This window comes from Lepisosteus oculatus, chromosome 1 (genome assembly GCF_040954835.1).
Source record: "Lepisosteus oculatus isolate fLepOcu1 chromosome 1, fLepOcu1.hap2, whole genome shotgun sequence".
NCBI classification, from domain to species: domain Eukaryota; kingdom Metazoa; phylum Chordata; class Actinopteri; order Semionotiformes; family Lepisosteidae; genus Lepisosteus; species Lepisosteus oculatus.
Genome location: NC_090696.1, coordinates 23,599,898 through 23,612,502, shown reverse-complemented (window position 1 = coordinate 23,612,502; position 12,605 = coordinate 23,599,898). Strand labels below are relative to the sequence as shown.

The 12,605-nt window shown below is 35.3% G+C and overlaps 1 long non-coding RNA gene across 2 annotated transcripts; it reads right to left on the bottom strand.

The window, feature by feature from the left end:
* Positions 1 to 8,270: 8,270 nt before the first annotated feature.
* LOC107077077 (uncharacterized) lies at positions 8,271 to 11,395 on the bottom strand. 2 transcript variants are annotated; one of them, XR_011190461.1, is made up of 3 exons: positions 11,336 to 11,395; positions 10,689 to 10,822; positions 8,271 to 8,874 (listed from the first exon to the last, which is right to left on the bottom strand). It is a non-coding gene; the product is annotated as an uncharacterized lncRNA (long non-coding RNA). The 2 variants fall into 2 exon arrangements; XR_011190460.1 differs by having other exon boundaries at positions 10,689 to 10,838; positions 11,336 to 11,389.
* Between the last annotated feature and the right edge of the window lie 1,210 nt (positions 11,396 to 12,605).

The following is a 12,605-nucleotide window of genomic DNA, read 5'->3' as shown; positions in this document are numbered from 1 at the left end:
AAGAAGTGGTATGGATGGATGGAAAAAAGGACAGGCTTTAAAAGTGTGAGCACTGATTGATAACTAGATAATCCATCTATCCTTTATCAGGAGGCGACTTATCATTACTTATCTGGATCAATCCAAATCACAGCCTGTTAAAGGAAGTATAGGGTGCAAAGTGGGATTGAAAGTAGGAGCATTAACTGCCATCACGCAAACCTGACTGGATAACATTTATCAACAATAATTAAGAATTAAAGAGCAATCAAAGATATTGGATTTTTCTTTTTTTGTTGTTTTCTATTTTTTTAGTTTATTTTTCTTGCAGATAAGGTCTTCTTTATCTGTCACTGGCTGGTACTGCCCCAATTCTTTTTGGCAAACAGGTTATGCAGCTGTAATTGTGAAAAACAGATGCCTTGTGTACCACTGTACACACTGTAAAAATACATTTAATCCCATTTGTCATGTAGATGGTTGTATGAAAACACTGATTGCATTTCTGTTTTAACATCCAACATGTAAAATTACTCTTTTTCCCTGTCAGAATTAGCTAAGAAAAAGCTGTTTTTGCTTTATACATTTAATCAATTATTTTTCTGAGGAACAGAGCATGAACTGAAAAATGCTTCTGTGGAAAACAACATACTGTATAGTGCTATTTTTATAAAAACTAGGGATGTTAAATTACAAAATAGGGAGGTTATTAAACAAAAATATAAAAATTCAATAAGAATCATCAGGTTCTAACACCAGTTTGCTTCATACGCGATTAATAAATACTAATAATTGCACCCCATAAATATACAACATAATGGATTACTGAACATTACATGGCATATGTGTCTTTATCTGGCACAGGTGCAGAGTGATAATAGAGTAATAATCAGGCCCAATTTATACAAGGCAAACAAATATATATTAACAATAAGTTAGATTATGCAATTTACAACAATTATACTATACAGTACACAGATATTTTACCTCTGTAATTTCCAGAGCCCTACCTTCTACAGATATAGAATACCCCAAATTAAGTTCTTATAATATAAATAAAACAAAATGCCTTGACAGGCCTTGACAGACTGAGAATCTGCACACAAGTGAATGGGAACCAATTTCACTATTGGCAGCATCACAAAAATAGGAGAGAATCCATGGATTCAATGATAAAAGGAATCAAAATTTCCCCAAAATAAAATAGAAAGTCTGGTATTTTTTCATGTTACCTAAACAGAAAATGGTTTCAAGCCTGACATGCAGATAGTAAAATCATAAAGTACAAAATAGGAAATGTTGACCTAGAAGAGGCTACTTAAGAGGAATGCTTATATGCTTATGTTGATACATCTTTTTGATACATCATTTTCATCTTCTAAACAATACCCCCCCCCCGGCAAACAAACACGCTAAAAAGCAAACCTTATTCTCCAAACATAAAAGACCCAATTATAGCTAAGAGAATTATGTACCTCCTCTGCTTTGCACTTTGCATTGTCTTTCTATCTCTTCTCACACGTAGTTCAAGGCCCTTGTGATAGCTAAACGCTCTCTTCACATTTCCTCACTTTTCACATTTCATCCACCCTTTGTTTCTCCCTACTGCATATTATCTTTCATCTTTTCTGGTAGTTCTGTCCCCATACCATCTCACAGTTCTTCCCTTTAAAATCTCATACCTCTCCAAAGGCCCTCCCAACTATAAAGTACTTTTCATCTTAGAAGAACTAGCCATCCATTAACAATAGATATTGCATGTCTCATAAAATTCAAGTGTGTTCTCACACACATTAAAACACTTCATAACATAAATCTACTTTAATCCTGCGACTAAAATACAGATTATCCTACTTCTTTGTAGTGCTGCAATCATGATTCAAAGCACTTTTATAATGTATTTTATTTACTTTTACTCAATATTATTTTATGTCTACATTGTTTCATAAACTGTACATATTCTTGTACTGCTCTACTATCTTGTATTACAGTATATCAAAAAGAAAAGAAAGAAAACACAATGTTCCAGCTGTGGAGCCTTCTTCGGGTGTAAGGCCAAAACATTGTTTTCTTTCTTCTCTTTTCAGCATGGAATTAACCTATTACTTGTTCCTTTGCAGCCTACACATGGTGACGTAGCTACCCACCTAAACTATCTTGTACTATACTGTTTTACTGTATTTGTTCATACAATTTTTGCATTGTTTCTGATGTCAGATGTTATGTCATAAACTGATGTTCCGTGGCAGATGAAAAATTAAATTCTCCGTTAGTGGAATCCCACAATGACATCACTGCATGGTGCAGAGGGATTTCATTTCAATCTTCTTAACAGTTTTATGGTACTCAACATCAGTCTTAGAACTAGATAATGTAATTGCTTACTGGACCATAAAAATGAACAGTTTTTCAAAAGGGTCAACTGTGCTGTAAATGTTTTTTTTTTAAATAAAAACTTGGTTCAGTGAATATGGAGTAAAGCACTTATCTGCTTCATGAGCTCTACATTTTAGCACTGTGTTCATATTTAAGGAAAGTTTTGTACAAATTAACTGCTGAAGTAATTCAAAATTTAATGTTTAACCTCTTGGATATCCAGTCAAAACCTGATAATATTTTATGACTCTTTCAAAACATTTTATAGATGTTTTGAAAGACATACAGTAAATACTGAAGTACGCAGGCTTGTCATATCATTGGATAAGATATCATGTTTTGACTGGATGACCTCTTTTCAAGAAACATTTCTTATTAATGACACCCAAATTTAAACTTAAAACCAAAACTGAATAATTATTAGAAATATTTCTATTCTTCAGTATAAAACGCAGAACTGCAGGCAAATATAGGTTTCAAGCATAATCAGATCAGATCCACTATAAAAGTGTTGATTTTGTAAACTGTTAAGCATAAAAAAATTAATAAAACTTTGTTTCTGTGAGGAACCCAGCAATCCTTGGACTCCTGACTGAAAACCCATGCCCTGATATGTACAGTTGCCACTTACACACCACACGTTCAGACATACCGCACCACTGAACTGTCAACATAAACATTTGTGAATATGGCAAAGGAACAAGTAAAGATTTATTCCATGCTGAAAAGAAAAGAAGGAAACACAACACTTTGGCTATGGAGCCTTCTTTTGGGTGTGAATTTGTGAATTCTACTAATTTACTTAAATTAGAATTTCTGCATTCTTCTTTTTAAGAATCTTACATTTTCTATAGTTTGTCTGCCATTAAGAGGATGATACTTTCCTCACATTTAAGGGGTTTAAAGACATGCACAACTTCCTTCTGATCCAGATTTCAAATTAGATCATATTTTTCCTGAAAATGATACAAAACCAGTAGCATTGTTTGTGTCTCTGTGGATTACAGATTATAAAGTACTGTATGCCCTTTACTCAAAGATGTGATTAACAGCATCAGAAGTATTCTCATCATGAATGTTTTCCAGTCTTACAATGTCAAGGTTGATTCTTCATCTACGGTGTAAATGTCATTTAAAAAATGACACTGCTGGTGTAATTTGTCTGTGCCCACATTATCCAATTATGTATTTTTATATCATTTTAATCAGTTTATTGAATACCCAAAAGTGTAAGAAAATATTCTTCAACTAATTGCTTATATCAGGATAATGCCTGGTTTATGAATTCAACATTGAATTTTTTTTAGAGTTCATCTTGCACCTCTTAAAGGAAGTGAGGTTTTTTTTCTCTGAAGGGATTGAACTTTAGGAAAGTAAGTGCTATTTTTAGATTCCTCGTTTTTAGGTTCCTTTTAGTCAACATCCTTGAGTTTATCAGAGCCCCTACAGCCCCCTAGTTCAATATTTCTACATACTGTAGGTCTCCAGCTGCACAACTGTTTGAAAAAGAATGAAAATATGTGCTTGGACCTTTTTACTTTAAATAGTTATTAAGTAAGGTAACTAATTAGTGTCTTAACTATCCACTATCCTGCATAAAGAACATAATAAATTCAAAATGTTACAGGTGATTTATTTTGAGTATTTATCTGATTTAACATCACAGCTTTCAATCTGTGTGTGGACCTCTACAATAGAAAGCAAGACTAATAAGATTGGTATCTGATTACCTTTTTAAAAATGCTTGACTTTCCATAATTTGTCAATCTAATTCAATGTAAAAACTTGGTTCTTTAGGAGTTCTTCTGAAACGAAGAATGAAAAGACATCCACACATGTGGAGAAAAGTTCAAATATGATTGGAATTATGCCAAAAAATCAATGGGTTTAGCATTACAGCTGGCAGCAAACCAATTTTGTTGCACGCAACAAAAGAACTTTAGGAATGTATTCATTGCAACAAATACTAAGCAACAAATAGGCTGAACGAATTGAGTCTTGTACTTTTTGTACTATGCTGTTTTTACTTTTCAGACTGATCCCTTTGACATCATAATATTGTCCACATAATCTGTAATGCCAAGTTCCATTTCTCTAATTTGTAGTAGAATGAGGTTTGTCATTTTGGCTGATTTATTTTGGTTTTCCAACAATTAAAAGAAAATATACTCTTGAATGTTCATGCTTTCAGACTACTGACCACACATATCTGGTCTTCATACACATCACAAATATTTATCAGTCATTTATTCAGCATACAGTATCAAATGTCAAATTTTCAATCCCAAAGGTTTTTCTGAAAACTAAATTTATCTCATTCATCTATTTTAAAACCAGTTTTTCCAATACAGGGTCACGGAGGCTCTAGATCCTATCCAGCTGTTGCAACAAGCACAAGGCAGGATACATCATGGACAAGACACCAGTCCATTGCAGGGCAAACACAGGCACAAACACGCACACGCTCACAGCAGGGACAATATTCTAGGAAGCCAATCAACCTACCAGTATGTTTTTGGACTGTGGGAGGAAACTGGAGAACCCAGAAAAATCCATACAGGCATGGAGAGAACATACAATCCTTTATTTTATTATTACATTTTAAATATTTTTCCCTAGCAGTGGTCTTATAAGAAGTGTGGTTTATCTTATATATTCTTTCTTCTCACCTTCAGATTTCTCTATCACATCCATAAAAAAAAGCCTGTCCCAGAGGCTAAGGTGCAAAGTTGTACTACCAAACTGGCTGGGATTCCAGCTTAATGCAGGATACACATAATGTCAATTTTTTAGAATTTAACTGATATAATGCTTTGAAACCAGAGTTCCGATGCGTCAGAACTAAATGCAACAATGCTAATCCCCCTAACTTCTATATAAAATGTATAGAAAAGTGTTCTTACATGCATCTATTGGATAAGATGATGGAACAGTTTTTCAAGTTTTGATAGCTAATTGTCTAAATGAGCAGATTCATGTTCATTCATCAAGAAATTGGGTGCACTATTCAACAATAGCCCAAAAAATTAAAACGCACATGCGATGAAAATTAAAGTGAAAGCAAATGATATACCCAGTATCTGATCACTGTTCTCTGGTTGCATTCTTGTGACTTTTAATTTAGTGGCATTGAAAATGTAATGATTTATTGTGTAACATATTTGTCAGGTCACTTCCAACAGTATTGAACCCTACATTATCTACCTAAACCATTGTGTCTTTGTAAGTGTGTGGTAAGTGTTATCCATCTTTAAGAGGATGAGTAAAGGTACTGTAACTATAGACTCAGAGCTCCTTGTCCTGTTATGGTTTTAACCCTTCATGTTCCTGGTCTCAGTTCCCTGTTCCTGTTTTTAATAATCTTTGTCTCTGTTGTATCTCCTGGCACCTGGACCTGTGGACTGCGCCTTGATTTCCTTCGGACTTCCTTCTTGATTCGTTTCCCTGAGCTCCCCCCATGCACCGGATCACTGTCTTCACTGAACCCCTGTCCATCATCTTGTCCATTCCTGGCCATGTCTTCCCTTCTCGAGTCACTTCGGGATTATACTGTCCTACATAGGGTCTTTAACTCAGTCAGACAGAATATACAGGCTGAGGGTGAATGCTTATCTATTTCATGTAGTCAATCTAAATGTACCTGTATTTTTTATATATAAGTGTCTTAATCCATTGCACTGGTAATATTAACTTTCCCACACTTGAACAGAAATTGTTAAAAATTAAGCACTCACATTATCTGAGTAGTTAATAAGCAATAAACAAAGAAAATTGTTTTAAAGACTGGTGTACAATGAAAATATAAAGGAACAAGTAAAGGTTTATTCCATTCTGCACATCACATAAAAAAGGCATTAATAAATCCTTATATAGTTCTTCTGTTTTTCACCTACCACAATATACCATTATTATTGTCAAATGTATTTATTAACTGGTACCTATACAGCGACATCAGATTTCTTACTGTAAAGAACTTGCTACCTAGAACAAAGGTTTTAATTTCTCCTGAAGAGAGTGTCTCACTGACTGCCTAAATTATAAAACCACAATTCAAATACTTGTTTCTGGAACAGAAAAGCTTTTCTAAAGAATGACAGTTTTAATGTATCCAAATTTTATGTTATGTATCTTAGCTGATTTTACCTTTAGTTTTAAATGCAACATTTATATTCAAAATACACACTAGATTAGGAAAAAATATATACCACATTTACACCAATTAACTGATTGTTTAAGTTAAATGTTGTTACCTAATCAGTATGAGCTTACACAGAGTAAGCTTACTGGAAACTGCCATGACAGGATCAGCCTGCTGGAAGGGCAGCAAGAGAGGTCCCAGGAGTTTACATCTTGGCATATGTTATCATGCAGCCAGATTGCCATTAATTACTACATGTGAAATTCTGTAGAGAATAGACCCAGACCCACACTTGGACTTCCCCATCAATCTTGGCAATGTGCAGTGACTTTTGGTGACCCATCATTGACAGACTGTATGGCAGTAACAGCTTGGAAGGTTACACATTACTGGCTGTGAACACCCCAAATGGTAAACAACAATATGCTCCGGCCTCCAACATAACAAAATGATAAAGGCACTGTCATCTTGATGAGCAAGGTATATTGGTCCTGCTCTGTTTTTCCTTCTTGACTTTCACTAGTAATGATGCATGTTTATCATGGCTAGCTACGAACGCTCAATTAATCAATACAATGCCAACATTAATAGTATAGTGAAGGATTACATAGTGATCAACACCTGTGGACCTCCTGAAACTAAAAAATATTATTGAATTTATAAATTACTGAACAGCACAGCCTGTTCGTAAGAAAATCTGATCAAGTTCTGAGTAAAAGTCTATGGGGAGTTCTCATATGTTCTTATACTATGAATCTGTATTTTCAGCTACTTTTCTACAAAAATTAAAAACAGAAACAAACTGATTACAAGCCCAAAACGTACAGTCAATTGTCCAATTTCACATCTGATATCAAGTTTCATATATAGATTTTGGATTGGATGAGTTTGGATTGGAAAGTATTTTTTAATACTTGGGTCATGCCACTATCTTTGTTGATACAGAATCTAAAATTAGTAAAAAAGGTAATTATATGTTTTATCTGTTCCGATGGACAGTATCTGATCTTCAAACACAGGATGATTCAAAAGTGGGAAGTTTACATCCCTTGCTTTCTTAGGCTTTCAGATACAGTAGTGAAATCACCAGCTCACTAATGGGTTTCATTATTTTAAAGCCAAATAGAGCAAGCAAAGCAGGAAGTTACTAAATCCTAACAGATATACTATTGTATTTACAGTACCTGCAAATTAGTGGCACAGACAAATTTCAACTATAGAAATTGAAAAAATAACTTTACAAAAAACAAGTTACCTTTCTGAACAGAATTAATTGAAGTAAAATAAGTTTATTTGGTCTTAAATAAATAAAGGAAGATGGAGAGGAGTTCAAAAGGCAAAATTAAAATAATGACCAGATGCTTATTTTCTCTAAAACACGTCTTGCTTCCCTTTTCAAGCATTAGCTCTTCCTTCATCCCTCTCCATTTTCTTAAGCACAGCTCATCCACTCCAAATTGCCTTCCAGCTGGATGACTCACATGCTGTTCAGGATCACCTCCTTCTTTAATGCAAAAGTGACTTCTTGCTCATTTTGAATAATTGCAAATGAATATACAGCAAATGTTTATCACTGGATCGCAACAACACTCCAGAACCAAGCAAAATGGGGGAAAAACACTGTTCAATGCCGTTCAGAACTTTGGTGGTAAATAAGTCAACAACCAGATTAACTCTTCCGATTTTTTTTACTTGTATTCTAATATAAACCGCAGGCCAAATGTACAACCATGAAATTTGTTGTACCATGTAAATAAAAATGCTTATATTTGAGTAATTATGGTACCGCCTTTATTCTTGGTGACTGCTTGTTAAAAATATGTCTGGTTTGTGAGGTGTCTATTAGTTGGAATACATTACATTTGCAAAATTGTCAAGAAGCGTTTTTCAGGATCCTATGAAGACAACAGAATCCAGAAAGGAGTTAAAAAAACATGGGGAGAGAAGACTAGGAACGGCGCTGGTAGACAAACAGGGAGGCGTGTCGATGGTGCGCTGGTGCTGGGGGGGCGTGGCCAAGGCAAACAAATCCAAGGGGAGTCAGTAGGGTAATCCAGGGAGCTGAAGTCCAGAGCCGGGTAATCCATCCTTGACAGACATGATGAAGGTTAAAAGCCGGAGCGGGATCCGGTGAAGGGTCTGGTAAATAAAAAGTGGTAACGGGGCCAGGCGCTCCAAGACCCAGACCCAGACCGTCAGGACACCATTGCGAAGCCTATGCCGTCAAGCTACTCCTGGACTCGCAGGTAGGTGGGTTTCCAAAGCTGAGCCTGAAATGGTAGGAGCATCTGGCTTTTGTAGGGAGGGGCTGGATCCGGAGGCAGGTGCAAATAATCAGGACAAACTTGGAAGAGCCGGAGCATCCTTTAGAGGAGGGGCTTCTGATCGTGACAAAAATTAAGTACAGGATGAAATGTAAATATAGTCTAAATAGTGGTTCTATTTCTGTGAAAACTGAATGTATCTGAGAACTAACATTTATTACACTGATTGCCAAAACAGCTACAGTATTCTGAAACACTTTATGCCTCTGTTGTATGAGACATTTTTCTTATAGTAATTAGTAAATTACTATATATATAGTATACTATAAAAATAGTGATTAATCAGTAAATACATATACAAGGTGTTTTACTTCTTTTGAAAAAACTCATTAGTTTTAATAATGGTTAACTACCTCAAACTAATGCTCCATGCCAGTTTATTAAATACTGAAATTTCTTCTTAGGTACATGGTGTTTCACACTATTCCTGATATGAGTTAAAAATTGAGAGTCCGAATATGAACAAATGGACACAGACTTACTGTATGTCCTAGTTGTAATTATCTTATTTGGAAAATATTCCAATTTTCCAATAGTCTTTAGGGTTGTATAAAAGTGCTTCTGACAAACAATTATTTAGTCCTTATCCCAGATAGGGACAGATATGTACTGTACAATTTGCGTCCGCTCTGTGTTCATTTAGGTTTTCTCTTGGTGCTCTGATTTCCTCTCACCTACAGTACTGTACCCAAAACATGCTGATTAGTTTAGTTGGTGTTTCTTATTTGACCCTCTTCCCATGTGTACTGTATGTGTTTTACTTTGCTCCCTAGTTTTTTATGGTAGGCGCTGGGTTGTTGTGACCTTAACCAGGAATAGGTGACTTTCTGGATGAATGGATGGAATTTTCCCTGTCAGCATAAATTAACCTATCAACTATTTAATGGCTGCAACATGTACTGTATTATTCAGCCTTAATGTTTTGGAGCATAATTAAGGTTGACGTGCTCCTTAAATCTCATCTCTCACCCATAAATATAGGACAGGGTTGTAAACTCAGTCTTGTCAACATTTGCATTGTTTCAAAAATAATTTTGTTTAATAATTTCTTCAATTCCCTGACCTAAAAGAAGATTGCTTATCAATTATGTGCAATAGGAATTTTGCATTCCAGGTTCTTCAGTTGAAACAATCTGTGTGGCTGATTTCCCAAGTAGATGTCTGCAGTTGGGAACAAATAAAATTAAGAATCTGTTTCTGAGGTACGTTGGGTGCAAATATAAAAGTGAAACTGAGCACTCTATATTTGTATTTTATGTTTTCATGTTAAAACCAGCCTTATCATTGATATACAGTACTGCATATTCAAACAAATCATGAGGATAAGAGAAGGAGTTATGTTAGAAAACATCTAGGGTCATTGAAACTTCAGGGATGGTTCTATGAACCAATGAAAAAAGGATATCTGGTGTTATGGAGAAACTGATTTACTGGAACTAACCTTATAAAAGTGCTCTGACAGTCTTGAAATATTTTTCATACATACAATTACAGAAATTCTATATGTAAGAGAATGCACTCAATACAGCTGCACAACAGATTAGTATGCCACATACGCAGCTTTAAAGTAACATACATTTTATTGATAAAACAGATAAAGGGTAAAAACATATACGCAAGCAATTATTTTCAGAAATTATGCCATCACTAAACCCTTGATGTTCACAATGGTCTAGACAAAGTTACGTGGCGGCAGTGAAAGATGTGTTGAGAAACTTTAAGGAGTCACTTTTTTCTGCACTCCTTATTAAAAGTCATATATCACTGAAGCTTAAAAGTGCTGGCCACAAATCAAGAATTGAACAGAGCAGAAATTTATTTAATGCTCATTCTTGGGTGTACAATATGTACAAAGCAAAATAGCTTCTCACAGTCTCTCAGCAGTCACAGCCAATGATGCAATGGTCCAATGCTCTCTCACACAATGGTAGGAACATGGTACTGGCTAAAAGAATTACTCCATCCATGGCAGCAGACACTTTACACAGAGCTGGAACACCCAGACCTGGGAAACAAAAGGACTGGACAGGGGCACACATGCAGAACAACAACTACTAGAATAACCACATAAAATTACTTTGTCAATAGTGAATAATTCTGTGTCAAAGTCCTTTACATGGGTCTATTTACATATACAGTAAGTCCAGGGTCTGGTCACAAAACATATTGTACCAGGTGGCCTCAAGAACAATAGGTTTCCTGCTGCTCTCAGATACAGCACCACCAGGCACAAACAATTCTGTTGGTGACTAAACGTATTCATTTTTGTTTACAGCAACAGGAAGACCTTTCCTAACTTGTACTAAACATACTGTATGTGACTGAATCATATTTTTACTAAAGTTACTGAGGTTTCTATATAAAAAGACTCCGTTTCCAGATCACCTGGCACTCGTGAGGTATCCACATGAACACATACACACACATACGTAAACATTTCACTATCTAAACAAAGGCGATAATGAACCAACTTGGCGACTAACTCGCATGTTTTAAATAAACTGTTAGGATTTCTCACCGGAAAAATGGTTTCTCCCGCAAACCTGCAGGACCCAAACTTTGGCATGGCAACAGGGGCTGGCTTAGTAGTGCCTGTTTTAGCATTGCGCATGCGTGGATTGATTTGTACGAAGGTACCATTAAAAGGGGGTAGTATTTTCTTAAATAACAGTTATGTACATAAATGGAGTCTGATATTTTATTTTGATGATAATATGTTCATTGTTTAATTGTGTACTTAATGAAGAAATGTGTATTTTAGAATTCTGATTATTATTTTGTAAAATTATTTTTTTGCTTTATAGTGGAATATCCTAGGGGGAGGAGTTTAACCTAGAAAATGACCTCTTCAAGATTGATGGGGGGAGATAGGAGAAAGTTGATTGTGGGGGAAGAATAGGAGCTGGTTACAACAATCAATTTTATTAATGTATATATTATTATACTATAGCTATTGTTGTTTTCTTTTTTTTTCCTGGTTAGTTTGTGTTTTTTACTTTGTTTTTTGGGGGTGTGGACTTTGGGAACACAGTTCCTCGTAATAAACACCATTGCACATCTTTGCAATTGTGGCTGTGCCATAGTTATTGTTATATTCTATCTACGCTATATACTTTTACTATGAACACTCAGAGAAATAGTACCTCAACTGCAAGGATTCACTTCTCAAAACAATTCTAATATTTCTGATATTAGCTAGGAATTGAAAAAGATTGGTTGCCATTTTCCAAACATATTTGTCCGCTAGCATGAATAATTTTATAACTACTGCAACATGCAATACTTTCTAGACCTTGGAGCATAATTTGGATGGGTTTTCCTATAAAAGCTCCTCACTCACTAATAAACACAGGATCTGATTCCGAACTCATTCTTGTAAATATTTTCATCACATTAACGACACATTTCTGAAAATGAGCAGTTAGTGGTGCAAAGGATGCTGTGATAAATGGGTGGTGACCATTTGTGGGCATAAAAAGTGTAAATACGACATGTGAAGTGTAAATTAGAAACAGGATTTAGAGTGATGATATCTGCCAGTTTTTAAGTCAATCCATATAGCAGTATCATAGACGGTGGTTTTCTGACGTTTAAGAACAGAATTATTGCCAGGCAGCCAACTTAATTTAAATATGATTCTAATTTAAAAAAACTGTATGTTAATCATATTGTCAAAAAAAAGATACATAGCGCCCCAAGTTTGGAGTTAGTTGGCTACATACAGTAGTGTAATGCTCTTGGGGTTCACATGGGTATGCACCCTTGCCACTGCCGCCTCAGGTCGCCCC